This window comes from Calliphora vicina, chromosome 1, assembly GCF_958450345.1.
Source record: "Calliphora vicina chromosome 1, idCalVici1.1, whole genome shotgun sequence".
Classification (NCBI taxonomy): domain Eukaryota; kingdom Metazoa; phylum Arthropoda; class Insecta; order Diptera; family Calliphoridae; genus Calliphora; species Calliphora vicina.
The window spans coordinates 132,028,689-132,041,234 of record NC_088780.1 but is presented as its reverse complement, the minus strand read 5'-3'; the positions used below and the strand labels follow the sequence as shown (position 1 = coordinate 132,041,234).

At 28.3% G+C, this 12,546-nt stretch overlaps 1 protein-coding gene across 1 annotated transcript in view; it reads right to left on the bottom strand.

Annotated features, from left to right (window-relative positions):
* foxo (forkhead box, sub-group O) overlaps window positions 1-11,482 on the bottom strand; it is a 161,074-nt gene extending 149,592 nt beyond the window's left edge. The window contains exons 1-2 of the mRNA XM_065515848.1: window positions 11,207-11,482; window positions 6,157-6,305 (exon numbers count right to left, since the gene is read on the bottom strand). The gene's annotated coding sequence lies outside the window, so the exon portion shown is untranslated. The remainder of the gene's footprint in view (window positions 1-6,156; window positions 6,306-11,206) is intronic.
* Between the last annotated feature and the right edge of the window lie 1,064 nt (window positions 11,483-12,546).

The window sequence follows — 12,546 nt, the reverse complement described above, 5'->3', positions numbered from 1 at the left end:
CCATTTTTGAAATTTTTTTAAACAATTTTTCACCTTTTTTGCTCAATAACTGGATTACAAATCCAATTATGGACCGATCACCATGAAATTAGGTCGTGTGATTTGTGTCTATATGAAAGTTATTTATCATGAATTTTGTATGTATACCATCATTTCTAACAGATTTATTCACTTTAAAGTGATTTTCGGAAGCGGGTCTTATATGGGAGCTATGACTAATTAAGGACCGATCATAAAAAAATTTGGTACATATAATTTGTTCGACCCAAGGACGAAGCCTGCTGAAATTGGCTGAAATCGGTTCATTATTTCACCTAGCCCCCATACAAATGTCCTCCCGAAATTGGACTTTATCGGTCATCTACACAAATTTCGCTACAAATAAGTTTTATATATACAAAATTCATGTCAAAAAATTTTATTATGATCGGTCCATAATTATTCATAGCTCCCATATAAGACCCGCTTCCGAAAATCACTTTAAGGGAATAAATCTTATAAAAATGATGGTATACATACAAAATTCATGATAAATAACTTTCATATAGACACAAATCACACGACCTAATTTCATGGTGATCGGTCCATAATTGGATTTGTAATCCAGTTATTGAGCAAAAAACGTGAAAAATTGGTTAAAAAAATTTAAAAATGGGCATTTTTGCGATTTTTAAGGCACTGGGTGCACCTTTTTCGGGTAGGTATGTTCCGTACTTTTTTTCTACTATTCAATATCTATAACTTTGCTTCAGCCACAAAAGAGATATTCCGTACGGTATACGAGATATAACCGTGCTAAAATACAGAAAAAGTGATAAAAATCCACCTTGAGGAAAAAAAAATCGTATGGTCATTAAATTATTACGGCAGCCAACTTGACAAAACTAATGATGCAGAAGTTCTTATTTTTGGGGCTACTTTCACGTGCAATTGTCAGAATTGAGTCCCAAAATCATGTGTTGTACTGTGTTAGTCATTCAAGGTCTTTTATTCAAAACTAATTAACAAAATTTTTCGTACATAGTAAAACATAAAATGCGATTAATTTATTTTTAATTGAATGAAATACCTGCTCTCTATTAATACTTTATGCATTCCATTAAAATGTTTATATTCTGAGTTCAAAAACCACTTTAAAATGCAAAACTAGTATTATAAATATGTCAATTTTAATATAAGTATAAACGAATTAAATGCAATTATGTATATTTTTGAGCATGCTACAGCGCCATAAGGAGGTAAGACGATGAATTTGGAACATTTTATTTATAATGTATAAAACGTTTCTACTTTTTGAGTGGTACTAAAAAGCGTATATATTAGTAGTATTAAATTGTTTAAAAATCGAATCCACTTATAGGGTTCTTTAATATAAAACACATGTATTTATGTTTGATCAGTATGATAAATGTTGTACCTGAACATTTTAAAATAACTAAGTTTTAAAAAGTTATGCTTAAGGAGTGAGATCGAAAAATTCTTAACACACGTTTTTCATTACATTTTTTAACCCAAGTATTATTTGAATTTTTTTTTGATCAAGTTACCTTTGAAAAACATGTCAGTTATTATGTGTAATGTCAATTATATTAATTTTTTTGTTAATCTGATTAAAATGAGTGACCAGAAAAAAGTGCGTACTGAAATTATTAAATATTTTCAACAAAACCCAACTTGGTCTTACAAAAAGTTGGCCAAGCATACAAAGGTCTGCCGTCAAACTGTTTCCAATGTTATTAAACAGTACCGGGAGAACTTGTCAGTTGATAGAAAACCTGGTTCAGGTAGAAGGAATGGTCCACATGATGTTTCTAAAGCCAAAAAAATAGAACGCATTTTCAAAAGAGCTCCCAACACATCCGGTAGGAAAGCAGCCCGGTTAGCTCAGTGCTCGGACTATTTGGTACGAAAAGTTAAAGCTAATGCAGGTTTAAAAACATACAAGGCTCAAAAAGTTCCTGACAGGAACGCTACTAAAAATTTAGAGGCCAAAAACAGAGCACGGAAATTGAAGTCAAGTTTTATAAAAAAATATTCTTGCTGCATAATGGATGACGAAACGTATGTTCTGGCAGATTTTTCGCAACTTCCAGGTCAAAAATTTTATGTTGCTGATGCTCGAGGGAATGTTGAAGAAAAGTTTAGGACCCAAAAGCAGACAAAATTTCCCAGAAAGTTCTTGGTATGGCAAGCAATATGCAGTTGCGGCAAAAGAAGCCACTCATTTGTTACAACGGGCTCTATAAATACCGAAATTTACATCAAGGAATGTTTACAAAAAAGGCTGCTTCCATTCATAAGACTTCATAATGTGTCCACTTATTTTTGGCCTGACTTGGCATCCTGTCACTATGGCAAACAAGCCCTTGAGTGGTACAAGAACAATAATGTGGTATTTGTACCAAGAGAGGCAAATCCTCCAAACTGCCCGGAGCTAAGGCCAGTGGAGAGATATTGGGCTCTTGTTAAAAGAGAATTGAAGAGTACAAAAAAGGTGTCCAAAAGTGTGGTAGATTTTAAACGGAGATGGACTACATGTTCGAGCAAAGTGACAGAAAGCACTATAAAAACGTTAATGGAAGGGTTTCCGAAAAAGGTTCAAAATTTCATCACTAGTGATTAAAACTATAAAAATAATTTTTTTTGTAAATTGTAATAATAATTTCAATCAAATAAAAAAAAAATTAAAGCTGTAAGTTTAGTGGTTTCTTTTTTATAAACATATATGTATGTTAAGAATTTTTCGATCTCACTCCTTAATTTAGTAATTGTCTCTTTGTCACCTTCACCTTTTATAAATTAAACCCACGACAATTGGAACGAACAGACAGCAGAGAAAGTTCCAGTAAAGAACTCTCGACAACCAGTTCTCTAACCTTGAGAACTGCTTCTAAAGGCAAGAATACTAACACAATGTGGTACCTAGCATCTTAAATGGATGACATTTTTAATGTGACAAAACTTATTTTGCCACTAAAATTTAAAACATTGGATATGAAATAGAGATCAATCTAGTTTTTTAATAATTTCCGAATAATCTCAAATTTAATTCGAATACATATGGGGCATTTCATGTCAAGTGAACCAACTTTTGAAATTGATGTCTTCTGATCGGGATGAAATTTACACCAAAGTTAAGTTTAAGTTTTATTGGATAGTAATTTAGACACAACTTTTCAACAAGATCGGTCGAGAGCTCTCTGAGTTGGAGGGGGTCAAAATTTGACATTTTGGCCAAGCATGTGTTTTTTCTTATCCATGTAACTTAATACATATTGTTCTTAGCAAAATGAGTCTTTCTTCAATCTCTCGAAAAAAAAATATTTAAAAAAAAATAAAAAAATTTTAATATTTTCGACCTAAAATATCTTAAAGAAATGGACCTAAGTTTCTTTTGAGCAAAAAAAAATTTTTTAAAAAAAGGCACATTTTAAAAAAAAGTTTTTTGCAAAAAAAAAAAATTTGCAAAAAAAAAATCAAAAATTGTATGTCTTGAGTTACAAAATATATATTTTGATAGATATCCCACTCGCATCCCACTAAGCGACCAAAAGGGTCTTCAAGGAAAATATCTAAGCTTTTGTTTGAGCTAAAAAAAAATTAAAAAAGGCTCCATTTTGAAAAAAAAAGTCAACAAAATTTCTGATTTTGCAAAAAAAAAAGTCAGAAATTTTATGTTTTGAGTTACAAAATATTTAATTTGATAGATATCCCACTCGCATCCCACTAAGCGACCAAATAGGTCTTCAAGGTAAATATCTAAGCTTTATTTTAAGAAAAAAAAGGCCAATTTGGAAAAAAGAAGTGAAAAAGTTTTTGATTTCGAAAAAAAAAATATAAAAATTTTTTTATTTATTTTTAAAAAAGCTATCTAAACTATTTGGGACACATTTTGCTAAGAACAATAGGTAATAAGTTACATGGATAAGAAAAAACACCTGATTGGGCAAAATGTCAAATTTTGACATGCTCTACCTCAGAGAGTTCTCGACCGATCTTGTTGAAAAATTGTGTCTGAGTTACAATTCAATAGAACTAACCTTGGTGCAAATTATTATATATTCTTAATGTCAATAGGCCCAATCTTTAATTTAGAGTTGAAAAATAATTGCTTAATAAATAATGGAATCGTGAGAATAGCTCATTTAAATTTCAATGCATTTGAGTTATATTTCAATTTGTCATTTAAAGTTCTATGTGTGAAAAAAAACCACACACCCTTTCCCCCTTTTAAGTAAATCTAACAAATCTGTGGCGTGTTTTAAATACTCCCTCATTTAAGCAGGTTACTCCCAGTGCGTCATGAGAAACTACACACTAAAACTAAGATCGGACTTGTTTTTGTTATCTAGTTTTCTTTTCGAGTTTTTTTTATATATATTTTAAATTGCTATCAGCAAAAAAACTTGTTTTTTTCTAATTTCAATTTCAAATTTATATTTCAACAATTAGGGATTAACCCAACTATTTAATAAAAAAAAATGATTAATATTTTTATTTGTTTTGAAATAAATACTAAAGGTTATTAATCGTTATTATGCATTCGTTAAATGAGAAAATAATAATTAGCGACATGAGTTTTAAAAAGGATCGGGGTTTGTAAGTATTTTTCATTTTTTTATTCATTTATTTGGTACTTAATTATAAACATTTTGTTAAAACAAACCAGGCATTTTATTTTTGATCATCCGGGTAAGATTTTCAACAATAAAATAGAAGCGAAGTTCAGTATGAAATGCGACTGATCAGGCAACATTGCAAATGAAATATTTTATAGATTTTTGTATTTCAGAATATTTCTGTTGAAAATTTAATGATGGACTTTGTTTTCGAATGTATTTTAACATTATCAAAACTTGTATTGATAACTTTAACGTTAATTTTTCAAAAGAAATTATTCGAATAATTCGATAATTTTAAACGTGTGATCGAATTATTCGAACAAGTTAAAATCTTTATTGGAACTATTCGTTTACTTTCTACCAACAATAACAGACAAATATTTTATTGTCAAGAAATAATTTATATGTAGGTATATCACATTCTGTACAGTTCGGACTATAATTGTGATAAGTCCCCATAGAAGGGCCTTTTCCGAAAATCTCTTATAAAGTATCATATTAGTATCGAAAATGCAACGCAACTAGATAATATTTATATAAGTAAACTTTATTAACACATGAAAAATTATGTAGGACTTAGACTCCTAGACATATTGATGGTGGGTATACAAGATTCGGCACGAATAAAACACTTTTACTTATTATACCCTACACCACCATAGTGAGAAGGGTATAATGCGTTTGTGCAGATGTTTGTAACGCCCAAAAATATTGGTCTAACATCCAACTTAAAGTATACCGATCGACTTAGAATCACTTTCGGAGTCGATTAAACGATGTCCGTCCGTCCGTCTGGCTGTACACGTAAACCTTGTGCGCAAAGTACAGCTCGCAACTTTGAAGATATTTCGATCAAATTTGGTACATAGAATTTGTTCGGCCCAAGGACCAAGCCTATCGAAACTGGCAGAAATCTGTACATTACTTCACCTAGCCCCCATACAAATGTCCTCCCGAAATTGGACTTTATCGGTCATAAATGTTTAATTTATATATGTATCTCCACAAATTTTTCTCCAAATAAGTTTTATATATACGAAATTCATGTTACCAAATTTAGTTACGATCGGTCCATAATTAGTCATTGCTCCCAAATAGACCCGCTTCCAAAAATCACTTTAACGTACATAAATCTCTTAAAAATATTGGTATACACACAAAATTCACCATAAATAACTTTCATATAGACATAAATCACACGACCTAATTTTATGGTGATCGGTCCATAATTGGTCATAGCTCCCATATAAGGCCCACTTCCAAAAATCACTCACGAATATAAATTATTGATATTTTAAAAGAAAAATGTTTTTGCTCATTTAGTGGTCGGACCTGACCGACCATACTTTCTTACTTGCTTTTAAATGAAATCGAAAAAATCTTACAATTTTAGTATTGGGCAACCACAATTGATCTCTCTTCCCTTATAAATTCATTTACAGAATTCCTTTTTATCCTATTTTTAATTACAAAGAACCATAACTTAACAACGAATATGTAATTACAATTAGAAAAAAATATATGTTGAACTTACCCGAATTAGTAATAAGATTTCTCCAACTAGCTAAATTCACTAAAACGCCTGTTATTTCTCTTTAATTTTCTTTCACTCTCTTTCTTTTTTCTCTATCTTTCTGTTTCTTTATTTAATTATTTCTTTTTTTTGGGGGGTGGGAAACACTGCTGCTGATTGATTAAAATAATAAATATGTATGATGATGTTATTGATCTTAATTTTTTGTAAAAATTTATTTGTAAATTTTAATATTTCTACTGAAATAAACAGAATTAAATAAATCGTTCATTTATGTTATTTATAATGATTAATTTATATTCAATAAAGATTTAATATGTGTTTAATCATAATTTTAATATATTATTTTTGTTGATCGTTTGCACTGCATCTCTGAAATACTGTGTTCACATGTGATTGGGGCGGACGTAAGTGATCGTAAGAGTGGAGCCTACATGTGATTGCTGTATATGTGTGTGTTTGTATATATTTTTGAGAGCGTAGAATTATTATGTTGTCTATTTTATTTACCACTTTGTTTCGTACTTTTTTCCCTATATTTTTTGCGTACTTTATTTTGACGTAATATTTAGTATGAATTTTTTTTGGGTTTTCTTTTGTAATTTTTCTTTATCACTGTTATTTATGAAATTTTAGTTTGTGTGTGCGTTTTCCTATCATTTGTTGTTACATACAAAATTCTGTATTTATTTTTATTTTTTTATATGTATTTTTAGTTCTTTTCGAACATACATATGTATTTTTATTTTTTTAATATTCTTTGATTACTTTTGGTATTTTTGCGTAAAGTTTTAGATTTTTTTTGTTTGTTGAATTGGTAGTTAAAAAAAAATTTATTTATTTTTATAGATTTTAGTTCTTTTTTAAGATACTGTTGTAGGTGGTGGCTTATTTATTTAGTACAATTGGCTGTCATTTCAGAATTTGCAATTTATTAGTCAAGTTTTTTTTTTAAAAAAAAGAACGCATTTATAATGTTAAAATGTTTGTTTTAAACTAGAAAATTATATCGTCACCTAAAATGCAAAAATACCTAAATCGAATGTTGGATAGATAATGATGATCAAATGGGAGAAATTAAGTTTATATCATAGATACTTTTAATTCTTCAATGGTTTCTTTTTCCATCCCATCACTTTAAAGATTTTTAAAATGATGTTACATTATTTTGCATTTTAGGTGACGATGATTTTTTTAAAATAGGCTGCTTGATTTATATAATAATTTTCAATTAAAATACATTACGTTGAACTCGGGCCATACAAAATTGGAAAAATTATTATACCTATGAATGAATTTTATTTTAACAAATTAAAAAACTTAAGGATTTTAACTCTTAGGTTTTGTTAAGAATATCTTAAATCATAAAGTAAAAAATAATTAGATCAATTATTTCCCTAAATTAGAGGTGGCTGCGATTTTAATTCAGTTTTCCTGGGAATTCCCAGAAATATTTCTTTTAGAAATGTCCGTCAAATTTTTTCGAGAACTTCCTTATAAGTTTCCTTTTTTAATTCAGAGTAGGTATTTCTACACAAATAAAAACTATTTGTTCACAATCTAATGATTATATCCATAGATTTTTCGATACTAGCAACCGAAAATCAATTGCATTATAAATAATATTATTTATTTTCGTCACTTCAATCAAAATTTATCAGCCAGAACGGCTAAGCTATAAATACGGCTATCACAATCAAAACTATTATTTTCTCTATAGGAAAATTTACGTTTTTTGTAGATCGACTTAATATAAAATTAAATTTTAAGTTCTTAAAGGAATTATTGAGAAGCTTAATATCAAAACAAAATTAACATTTTTGATTTGAAAATTTAATGAATTACTAAATATCTTTAAATCAATTTTCAATTTCTACCGATTATTGGAAACATTTTGCTTAATTTTGTTTTAAAAAATTCCTGGAAATAAACTGATTTTTTTCCCGGGAATGGAAAAAGTTCGGATATGGAATTCTAATTTAGTGTAGAATTGTACATTTCATCGTATTGAATTAATGCTCTATTGTAGTTTTGTAACCCCACGACAAATTAAATACCTGTTCTCAGTTTTATAAACTTTAATAAATTTAAGTTTTAACCTTCAAAGGGTATTCGGGTTAAATTTGATCCATTTAGATATTAAAATTAAAATGTTTCTAAAAGTGAATTTTATGAATTTTAGTTACTTAATTTAAAAAAAAAAATTGTCTATAAAATTGGTTGCACTTAAGGTCATTGGGTCATATTTGACCCAAAGCAAAAAACTTGAATTTTTGTTACAAACAATTAAGTTAAATGTTTTCAGAACTTTGGTAGCTCTACAATATATCTTTGGTAGCAATAATATATGGGATTCCACGGTTAAATACCAAAGCAATGTTTTTCTTATCCTTCCCAAGGTCTTCGGGTCCTATTGGATCCATTTTGAAATTAAATTTTTTTTTCTCTAAAAGTGACGGGTTCATATTTTTGATATTTTCAAATGTGAACAACTACATTAGGTTTAAAAAAAAAAAAATAAAAAAAAATATATATATTTCCTATTTGGGTAAAATTTGACCCGAAGATCGTTAGCGTCAGTAAATTTGAAGACCCTATGAAGGTTGAATTAAAATTTGTAAATAAGCTTTATTTAAAATTTTCCGATACTTGGATTATCTAACTCTTAACGATTCTAATACGATTTATGCCATTTATTCAAGTAATAAATATTTTATGGCCGAACGTTACTCCAAGTTAATTTAAATTCCGACTCAATTTTAAAGTTGAGACTTATAAAAACTAGTTTGAATGTGTAAAAATAAGCTCAATATTTATATGTTCCGATGTCGATTAAAATATCTAACATCAACAATATGTCACTGGCAAGTAGCGTAACAGAGCTAAAGCTTTTTAATGGGTTACTAATTCTTTCAAATTTTATAAGAAGATATTGGAGTTGAAGTAGTGTCCAAGAAATAAAACGAAATTTTCATATTGTTGACAACAATGATGCTGACAAAATGTTTAAAGTTAGAAAAAGCTTTCCGATCTTTTTTTGGGTACAACTCCTGACAACCACAATTGCCCACTTCTTCACACTTAAAAGAGATGATGAATAAGTCCAGAATTGAGTTTAAGCTCGATAAAAATAATTAGATACTGCTGGTCCGCTGAATGGTCAATAGTATTTGTACAATGGCAACAAATTACGACTCCTTTGATTAGATAATAGTTTTCCCTACCTTGCAAGGTAAATTTTATTATATACTTTAATAGCTAGCTGATGATGAAGGTTCCATTATAAAAGATTTACTTTAAAAATTTTAAATTTTTTCACTTTTTTTAAAAACTGCAATAATTTTCTAACGACTTAGTTGATGGATTTTCACAATTTTATCTAATGTTACCCTATACCAAAATTTAATATAAAAACTTTATTTTCAAATTTCAATTAATCGCCACTTTGATACTTTGAGAAGGTAAAAATTTTGTTTTGGGAACAAAATTTTCAGCCTGATACTGAATTCATATTTATTTTTTTGAAATTGGTTATTTTAAGGAATTGTTCCAAAAAAAAACTTTTTAGAAAATAGATATAGATAGATAGATTTTTTTGAGCCGTTAGTTAATAAGCCTTGATTTTGTAAATTTATTTGAAATATTAACACGAATTCAGCATGGAAATTTTGTTTTATATTACAATCATAAATTATAAATTTACCTAGCAGATTTACTTAAGACTATAGGCCTGTTGTAGTGAAACAGACCATAGTCGCTAAAGGGAATCGAACCCGCAACACTTTAACTGATAGATTAGCACACTTTACAAGAATCGTGTATGAATACCTATGTATATGAAGTTTTAATACTATTTTGTGCGGTTTATTTATTTTATTATTATAAAATGTATATTTATTTCCAATTTGCAATTTAGTTAATTTTGTTAATACATTATTGATTTTTTTTTTCATCCGGTTTTAAAATTTATTTATTTTTTCAATGTTAGTCATAAATACTCTTTATTAAGCGTTCCTTAAATTTTCTTTAATTCAAACTTTTATCATTTTAATAATTTCAATATTTATTTATTTTTTTTCAAATTTCAATGCACTTATTGCGCTTAAATTTTTGTTTTTACCTATAGGTGTATTTAAGTTTCTTGATTAGGTAGTTATATTATATTTTTATTTATTTAGAACACATTTTTTAAAACAGAAATGAAACCAAAACGAAACGAAACGAACGAAATGACTAGGAAAGAAATCAAAAATAAAATTATATAAAAACAGCAACACAAACACACAAAACAAAAATGAAATTGTAGCGAATTAAACTTGTTGACTTTTTTATTTTTTATTATTATTTTTATTTTGTTTTTTTTTTAATACTCAATATTGTTGTTGTAGTAAAATTTAAGTGATAGTAAAGTGTATACAAAACAAATAAAACGAAAAAAATAAGTAACCGAACCAATGTGCACTCTCTTCAGTGATCATGTTTATACTCTCTTTTGTATTTGTATCATAAAGTTAAGGTTGATTGCTTTGGGACAGACGAACGAGTAAAAATATGATCATTTATTTTTCTTTTTTCATATTAAAAAGGAATTTTATTAAATTTTGATTAAATCACTTTATTTTTTTGAAGATTTTTCTTGTTTTCTTTTTTTTTTTTTGTTAGTTGTTGTTTAAGTTTGATGTGAAATGTGTTGGTTTAAAAACTATTAAATAAAAATGTTGGAAAATAAAAATGATCATGAACATTTTGATTTTTAGTATTTCTTGTTATTTTTTCTCTCTTTTTATATCAGTTTTTATTTGTTGTTGTATTTTATTTCATTATTTTATGACTTCGTTATTCTTAATTTTTTTTTGATATTGAACGATTAAACAAGATCGTTTAGCCTTATTTTTTTTTCATTTATTTATTATTTTTTTTAAATTTATTGGCATTTGCCTACGATCCCCATGGTATTCATATGTATACAAAAACTGATCAGTTGAGTTCAAAAAAGCAAGAAAGAGCTTTTTGAAAGCAGCTCAACACCACCGCACACCTCTTAACCCACCATCAAACAATTATCACCAGTAGCACATTATTTAGTCAAAAGTATACAAAATACTTTTTATTTTTCTATAATTTTTTTTTAAATTAATATGAAAACAATTCCAATTTGAAATATTTCGTAATATTTCTTTATAAACCGATTATTTTTTAGTTGGATTAGGTTTTTTTAATTTTTTTTAGAAACAAACGACCTCGTGGCTTTTAAGCTTAAAACATAATATACGGTCTCTACCTGCTTACAAGTTGGATGCGAACTGACAACTGATTCGTTGCTATTTACTAGCTACACGATTTAGTGGTTAAAATACCAATACAATCATTAAACACACTCACATACAATCACACATTCTCTTGAGTTCATATAAAGTGATTTCAGTATTTTTTTAATTTTTTTAAATAATCAGCATTCTCGTTTTCTTGTCATTATTTCTTTCTTCTTCCACAAACAACAACATTTAGCCGAACATTGCCCAACATTCGGTTTTGTATCGAACCCCATACATCCATACATTACTAACGCTCAACCCATACATGAAAAGCATTGAAAACAGAAGAAAACAAAAACGAATCACATAACGAAGAGCAATACAGGAAAAAAAAATAAAACAGCCCCAACTATTTATTAAAAGGCCTGCCTCACATTTTTAACCGACTCTCAGTTTATAAGAGAACTTAGCTCCCCCATTTTCCATGTGTGTGTTAACCCATATACTGAAATGCTCTCTCTTTTTCACATTTTTTTATTAAACACATTCCACAAGAAAAAGTATTCATTTTAGCGGCCCCATTTCTATAGAATTTTATTTTACAGCGTGGTTTTGCCTCATTATCATCCAAATACTACGACTTGAATGTTTACACTTCTTATAAGAAGCAAAAAAAAAATAATTTAAAATAAAATATTGTATTTGTTTAAATGAAATCTGTACAGCTTCAGCGATTTGCCCTCAGATAGGTCGATAGATTTATTTAAAATATGTAGTAAATTAAACATTTTATTTTTGCTCCTCTCTGGAACTATTTACATATTTGCGATTTCCATAATATATACCCAGAAAAAAATGGCTAAATATGACTGAAAATTTCCCTAAAGTAAAGTTTGGCTCGATAGGTATAGGGGTCAATCCCACTAATACAATCCCGCCAAATTTCAGCCAAACATCTTAAAAATGTAAGCAAGTGATTCAGACAGCTTAAATACTCTCGATATTACAGTCTTATATGTAATGCACCCACTGATCCGATCTCGCCGAATTTTTTTCGTTAAACTTCATGCAGTAATACGATTTTCATTCATATAAAGTTTGAAGATTTTCATAATTATAGTTCTTCAGATATTGG